Consider the following 6,573-nt stretch of genomic DNA (forward strand, 5'->3'; position numbering starts at 1 on the left):
TATAACTTCATTTATAATAGTGGAATTCATAGCCTAATAAAGAGTAAATGATATCTTATCATTGACATTACATTATAGATGGAAAAATAATGTGATGATGATTTAATTGCTATTTGTTAGTAATTGATTTTTCATGAAAGAAGATATAACGGTTGCCATGAAATAAAATAGATTGAAGATATCCAAATTTAACCCAAAGAGATTGAGGATATCCTATGAGAGTAACACACTTATGGCAAGATCATTAGACAATCACTTATTAAGTACTTTCATAATTATATATAATAATGGAGAGTTCAATCATGTTACTTTGTGGAATGAATCCAAGATTAAATAATGTTATAATTAATAGACGAAGAGTGAGAACTTAATTACAAATTATTTAAGCCATAATTATATATTTTCAATCGACCCATCCGCTAACTCAGTATATGTAATGGCCTGAATTTTCAGTAATGTCGGAATGGTGATTCGAGATCACTAAATCTGACAAATGAGTAGAAAATATTATTAATTTAGTGAGAATAAGTAAATGTGAAGTTGGGAAATTTTTTGAAATAGTGAATAGTGTACTAGGAATAAATATTAAAATAATTAAAATTGAAAACGAGGTATCGAGACCTCAAAGATTTTAAACCGAGCCATAAGTATTTTTAGAAATATTTTAGAGTGCCATTGAGTTGGTATTAAAGTTTCAGTTAGAAAATTTTAACGCTTGGATAGTCAATTAACTAAAAGGACTAAATTGAAAATAGTGTAAAATTTGTTAAATTGTGATTAAATAGCTTAAGTGATTAAAAAGGAGGGATTTAAAAGGCAATTAGGCCCAAACTATATGGGCTGGACGGTTGGGCAAGAAAAATCTGGAAAAGTGATGTAATAAGGGTAAAATTGGAAATTTTGTAAAAGTTAACAAATAAAAATCTCAATTAAAAGAGTTTCTAGGCAATTCTTCATAATTATCAGCCAAAAAACGCCATTGAAGAGTCCCTCCAAGCTGGTTTTTCATATATTTGAATCATATCGAGAACCTGAAGCAAGCCGAGGAAAAGAAAAAGTAGTTGATTAGTCCCTGAACTTTTACAAATTCTGCAAATCGACCCAGGTAAGTTCATATGGCTGAAATTTAATGATTAAATGTTAATTTCATGAATTATATAATGTATGATGAAATGTATTTAGTGTTGAAAAGAGAGTAAAATAAAAATGCGAAAATCGAATAAATGATCAAATTAAGCGGAACGCCGGATTTGAGTACTTCTGATCAAGAGATAAAGTGATAAGTGGTAGCTTTAGCTACACTTATCTGATCAAGTGAAAAAGTGATAAGTGCTACACTTATCTGATCAAGAGACAAAGTGATAAGTGGTAGCTTTAGCTACACTTATCTAATCAAGTGAAAAAGTGATAAGTGTTATACTTATCTGATCAAGTGAAAAAGTGATAAGTGCTATACTTATCTGATCAAGTGACAAAGTGATAAGTGGTAGCTTAGCTACACTTATCCGATCGTGGACAAATGATAAGTGATCATATCGTAAGACCATAGTTATACTATGGCAAAGTGAAAGTGAAGTACTCAATTTTCCGTGACTGCTCCTTAATTTTGATCAAGGATGGTAAGTGACAAATGGGCCCAAAGGAATTATGGTAAAGAATAAGTAGTAGTGAGTTTATACCAAGGAACTCACCAAAGATTGTGGTTGATGTAAATTTAGTAATGGTGTATATTGTATAAGTGTACAAGTGTTTGGTAAGATTTATGTTTTATGCCTATGAACTTACTAAGCTTTTCTATAAGCTTACATGTGTGTGTTTATTGTTTTTGTAGATTAACGTATTTATACATTCGGAGGATCGGATCTACATCAAGAATCACACTATCCAGATATACTCCGGTAGATTATGTTAAGCAACTTTTTGGATTTATATGGCATGTATAGGGAATTGAAGTAAAAAGTAATAGAATGAATGACTAAGTATGCAAAGTAAATTTGAATGTTATGGTTGTGTTAGATATCAAATATATACATGTTTTAGTTTGAAATGGTTGATTGGTTGAACTTCATTAGTATTTAAATGAAGTAGATGAAATATCGGAATTGGTTGTGATTTGAAATTTGCAGGGAAGGTTAGACAATTATAAAGGGGTTATATTGAATTTTTTAAAAAAATTGCAATGGAGTAGTTCTTGGACAGCAGCATTGATGTAAATTTGAAAAATCACCAAAAATAGTGGAAATATAATTAGAAGTTGAGTGAGATATGAAATTAAAGCTGAAAGAGTCTACTTTCACATGAAAGAAGTGGAGTAAGCAAAAGAATTATATACTTTTAGATATTTGAATTTTAGTGAAACAGGGCAAGAATGTTTTGAAGTCCCCTGCTCGACTTTAGAAATTCATTAAAATTGTATGTAAGAATTATGAGTTATAATTTATATGTATAGATTCCTTAATGAGTCTATTTTCAGTAGAAATAAGTTTAAGCACCATATGAAGTCTGTAATAAGAGACTTCAACTAATAAACTGTACTAATTGGATAAAGAAAAAATTCTAAAAAATTTATGGTGAATAGATATATGAGTCTAGTTTCAGGGAAAATTTACGGATCTAAATTTCGAGTTTCATAGCTTGAATTATAATTATTTTAGTGACTGCTGCGTAGGTGGACAGCTTTATTATGAATGATGAAATTAAATTTGAAAGTAAATTTTTATGCCCCGAACTTTTAAGTTAAGTCAAGTAACGCCTCATGCTCGACTCCGGCAACGGTATTGGGTAAGGGGTGTTACAGTATAACCCAAAATAGGTTGCATGTAGAATCAATAATATCGAATGAATGAAAACGATGATTAAAATAAAAAGATTGTTTGTATCACTATTTGCAGTGAATACGATTTCTTGCTAAGTACAAAAGATAACTTAGAAATTAAATTAATTTATTTGAATTATTATTTAATTGATTGCAATTAACTAACTGAAGTTCGAACTAAGAATTAAATTAGTTAGCCATTATAGTTTTATTCAATGAGGAAATTAAATATATTTCCTTCCTCATACATTTTAATATGGTAAAGTTCTTATGTCTTTAAAGGAATTAGAATTGGGTTGCAAAAATAATTTAATTGAATAAATAAATAAATTTAATTAATAAAAATTTTGGGAAATAGAAAATAATTATTAGGTTACATAAATTATAAGTGTTGGTTAAAAATCCATACAACACATATAATTATACCCAATACACGAGATGAGTCCAAAAACCCATCCCATAAAAGAAGGGTGGCAAACCCTAGTGCCCAGTAGGGTTGCCACCGCCCCTAAGGAAATTGTAATTTTTATTAAAATATTATTATTTAATTATCCTTTGTTCAAGTAAAACTATTGTATCTTTTCCCCATCAATAATAACTATGGAATAACCTAAAATTACACTTAACACAAGACACAAGTTATTCAGCATGGTTACCTTGTTAAAAAGTAGTGGTAATTTATTTACAGTAATAAATTCTATTTTCTGAAAAGCTCAAAGTTTTCGATTTTCTTAGCATTTTGTGCATTCGGTTCATTTTGTTAAAAAGTTAATAACAGTTATCATTTTGTACATTCAGTTTATTTTGTTTGAGCTCACACTCAAAGCAATTTAGTATTTGATAATAATGGAGAAGATCGATTGGTAGAAAGCTAGAAAACGACTTAGACCACCTCGTACAAAGTAGGTATAATAATTTAATTTAGGATTTATTACTATAAATATCACATGGCTCAATTTTAAGAAAATTTTTAAACTTTCAAACATTATTTTCTAAACCAATTTTTCCAACATTATAAACCTTGTACGTTAACATTGCTTTGCCAGATGCCTAGGAGGATCACAAAATTGACAAATAATGGAATTTGAGCTCGAAAGAGAAAAGTTTGAGCCACCACGTCCATGATAACTCGATTTATGGCCTAAACTAAAGTTTTCATGGCTAGATTGATTTTCATTGTATTGTGAGCGACGAGTATGATTGAGAGTGATTGAATGGTGATCAGATTCTGGCGTTTACCCAGCTTTATAGTCATGTAGCTCCTTAAATGAAATCGAAGTGGTTGTCTTTATTTAATGAAACTCAGATCCTACACCATCTATAACTTAATCAATTAAAGCTAATTCATCTTATGCAAATACTCAGTGATGGATTTGAATCCTCTGGCAGTGCTTAGTTTCTCCTTTATCTCGTGTATTATTCTAAATTAATATTTCTTATTTATATGTGTGAGAGATTTATGTTGAATTTTTCGATTGACATTAATCTTAAATAATTTTACTCGTACAATTTGGGATTTTTAAAGAAGTGTACAAAACATTACCATGCGTATTAAGATAATATTAAAAAAAAACCAAAATAGGTATATATCATCCGTTTAACCCTACTTGTAGAACAAAATAATAACCTTGTTTTTAAAACATTAAATTTCAATAAATTAACTATTAATATTACTTGTTGGATTCTAATCAAATAAATTATTAAAATTTCATAAATTTTAAATAAAATATTAAAGATATAAAACATTGCATTTAATAGGAATATAATTATGAGTAGTAATTTAATTTAATTATTAAATTTCTACATTAATTGAGACACATGACTGCTGGCCATCTATGTATTCATCTGATGTCTCCAATGTAACGGGCAACAAAATTTAATATTGAGTATAGTTTCTTATCAGCAATTAAACCATTGTAACAACACATATTAATTGAGGGAACGACATATAAAAAGGGTAAAAATGCCTCTCCATTCCCTCTAAATTTCAAATTTTAGCAAATTGGTCACTCTCAAAAAAATTAGATTAATTTAATCCCTATCAATTGTGAAACTATACAACTAAGGGCAATTAATCATGACATTAATTTCTCCCATCAACTGTACATAATTTTGATCGGAATGGTGACAAATTTAGCTTTCGATGTTTATATTTTTTGTCATTTTGGTCTTGATTCTAAAAAATTCAACAAATTCAGCCTCAATATTTACACATTTACACAAATGTTACGAGACAAATTTGTTAAATTAGGTCCAAATTGATAAAATGTGTAAACTTTGAGGTTAAAATTATTATTACACCAATCAAAATAACAGTTGATGGAAAACATTAGTTGTGATTAATAATCTTTAGTTGCTCACTTTTGAAATTGATAAGAATTAAATTGCTTTGGTTTTTTAGAGAGACCAATTTGTTAAATTTCAAATTTGAGAAAAATCAAGAGATTTTTTACCTTTAAAAATAGGCTTATTTCTAATCTCATTAACACTATCAATTTCTACTTCAACATTATATAAATGTAAACAACATCTCTAAATAAAATGATTAATATATATATTAAAATTTTATCACACGATATGCACGTGGAACATACATATTTAAAATATAGATACAAGTTAAAGGTTGAGTAAAAGTTAAATTTTTTGTTCATCGATAAGAGTGTTCTAAAATTGTACGAGGTTGAGTAAGAGAAATATGGTTGTAATATATATATATATATATATATATATATGGATATATGATAATTTTCTAATTTTATTTGTGGAATGAAAAAATATTGTTAATCTATTAAATGTAAATTCATATATATATAAGGTTTGATATAGTGTGAATCAGGGCGCAATCTCTATCAGTACTCTTAAAATGAATTTTCTTTTATTTAGGTCTTTTAACTTTTAATATTTTAAATTAGTAAAAGTAAAATTGTACTTTGGCCCACTTAAAATAATAAAATTTGATTTAATCCTTTAAAAATTATAAAAATATAGGTTATTAAAATGGTGAAATTATATTTTTATTATTGTAAAAGTTATAATTTAATTTCGATCACTAAAAAAATCTGATTTCACGCTGGTGTGAGTGAAATATTTTAATTTCATAAGCAATGTTTAAATTGTTACATGTTTTTTTTAAATAAAAATAAACTTTGTCAATATTCCATATCTTTAGTGTCTGCAATAAAAGTTGTTTTAAAATAAAATAATTCTGGAAAATATTAGAAATGATGTATTATTGTGTGTAAATAATGTAAGGGCGTGAAAGTTATGATTGTTGAAATCATTTATCCATTTCTTTACCATTGCAAGTTGTACTCGTTATGGCAATTATGTAATAATTAAAACATATAATCTTATAATATATGAAAATAAATACTAAACAAGATTGATGGACCAAAATGGATATTAATAATAAATAAATTCTTAATATTAGCCATTTTAGCTAAAAAGAAAACACTAAATGTGTAAATAGCCCAAAACATGCTCTTTCCATCTTTTGCACCAATTTCCCTAAAGTTTCTGAGCCATCACATTTAAGTTAAATCAAATGAGTAAATTTGTACCACATGTCACAATTTTAGTATATGTATTGTGATTTAAACTCACTTTAAGCACTTAAATGACACGAATTTAAGCCATACCTTCATAATATTTATATTAATTTCTTATTATGTGCCATACATAGTGGAACATACTATTTAATAATTAAAACAAAATAAATTTTCAAAATTATAATTGGTATTAGAATGAATATAATATTA

This window comes from Gossypium raimondii, chromosome 2, assembly GCF_025698545.1.
Source record: "Gossypium raimondii isolate GPD5lz chromosome 2, ASM2569854v1, whole genome shotgun sequence".
In the NCBI taxonomy this organism is placed as follows: domain Eukaryota; kingdom Viridiplantae; phylum Streptophyta; class Magnoliopsida; order Malvales; family Malvaceae; genus Gossypium; species Gossypium raimondii.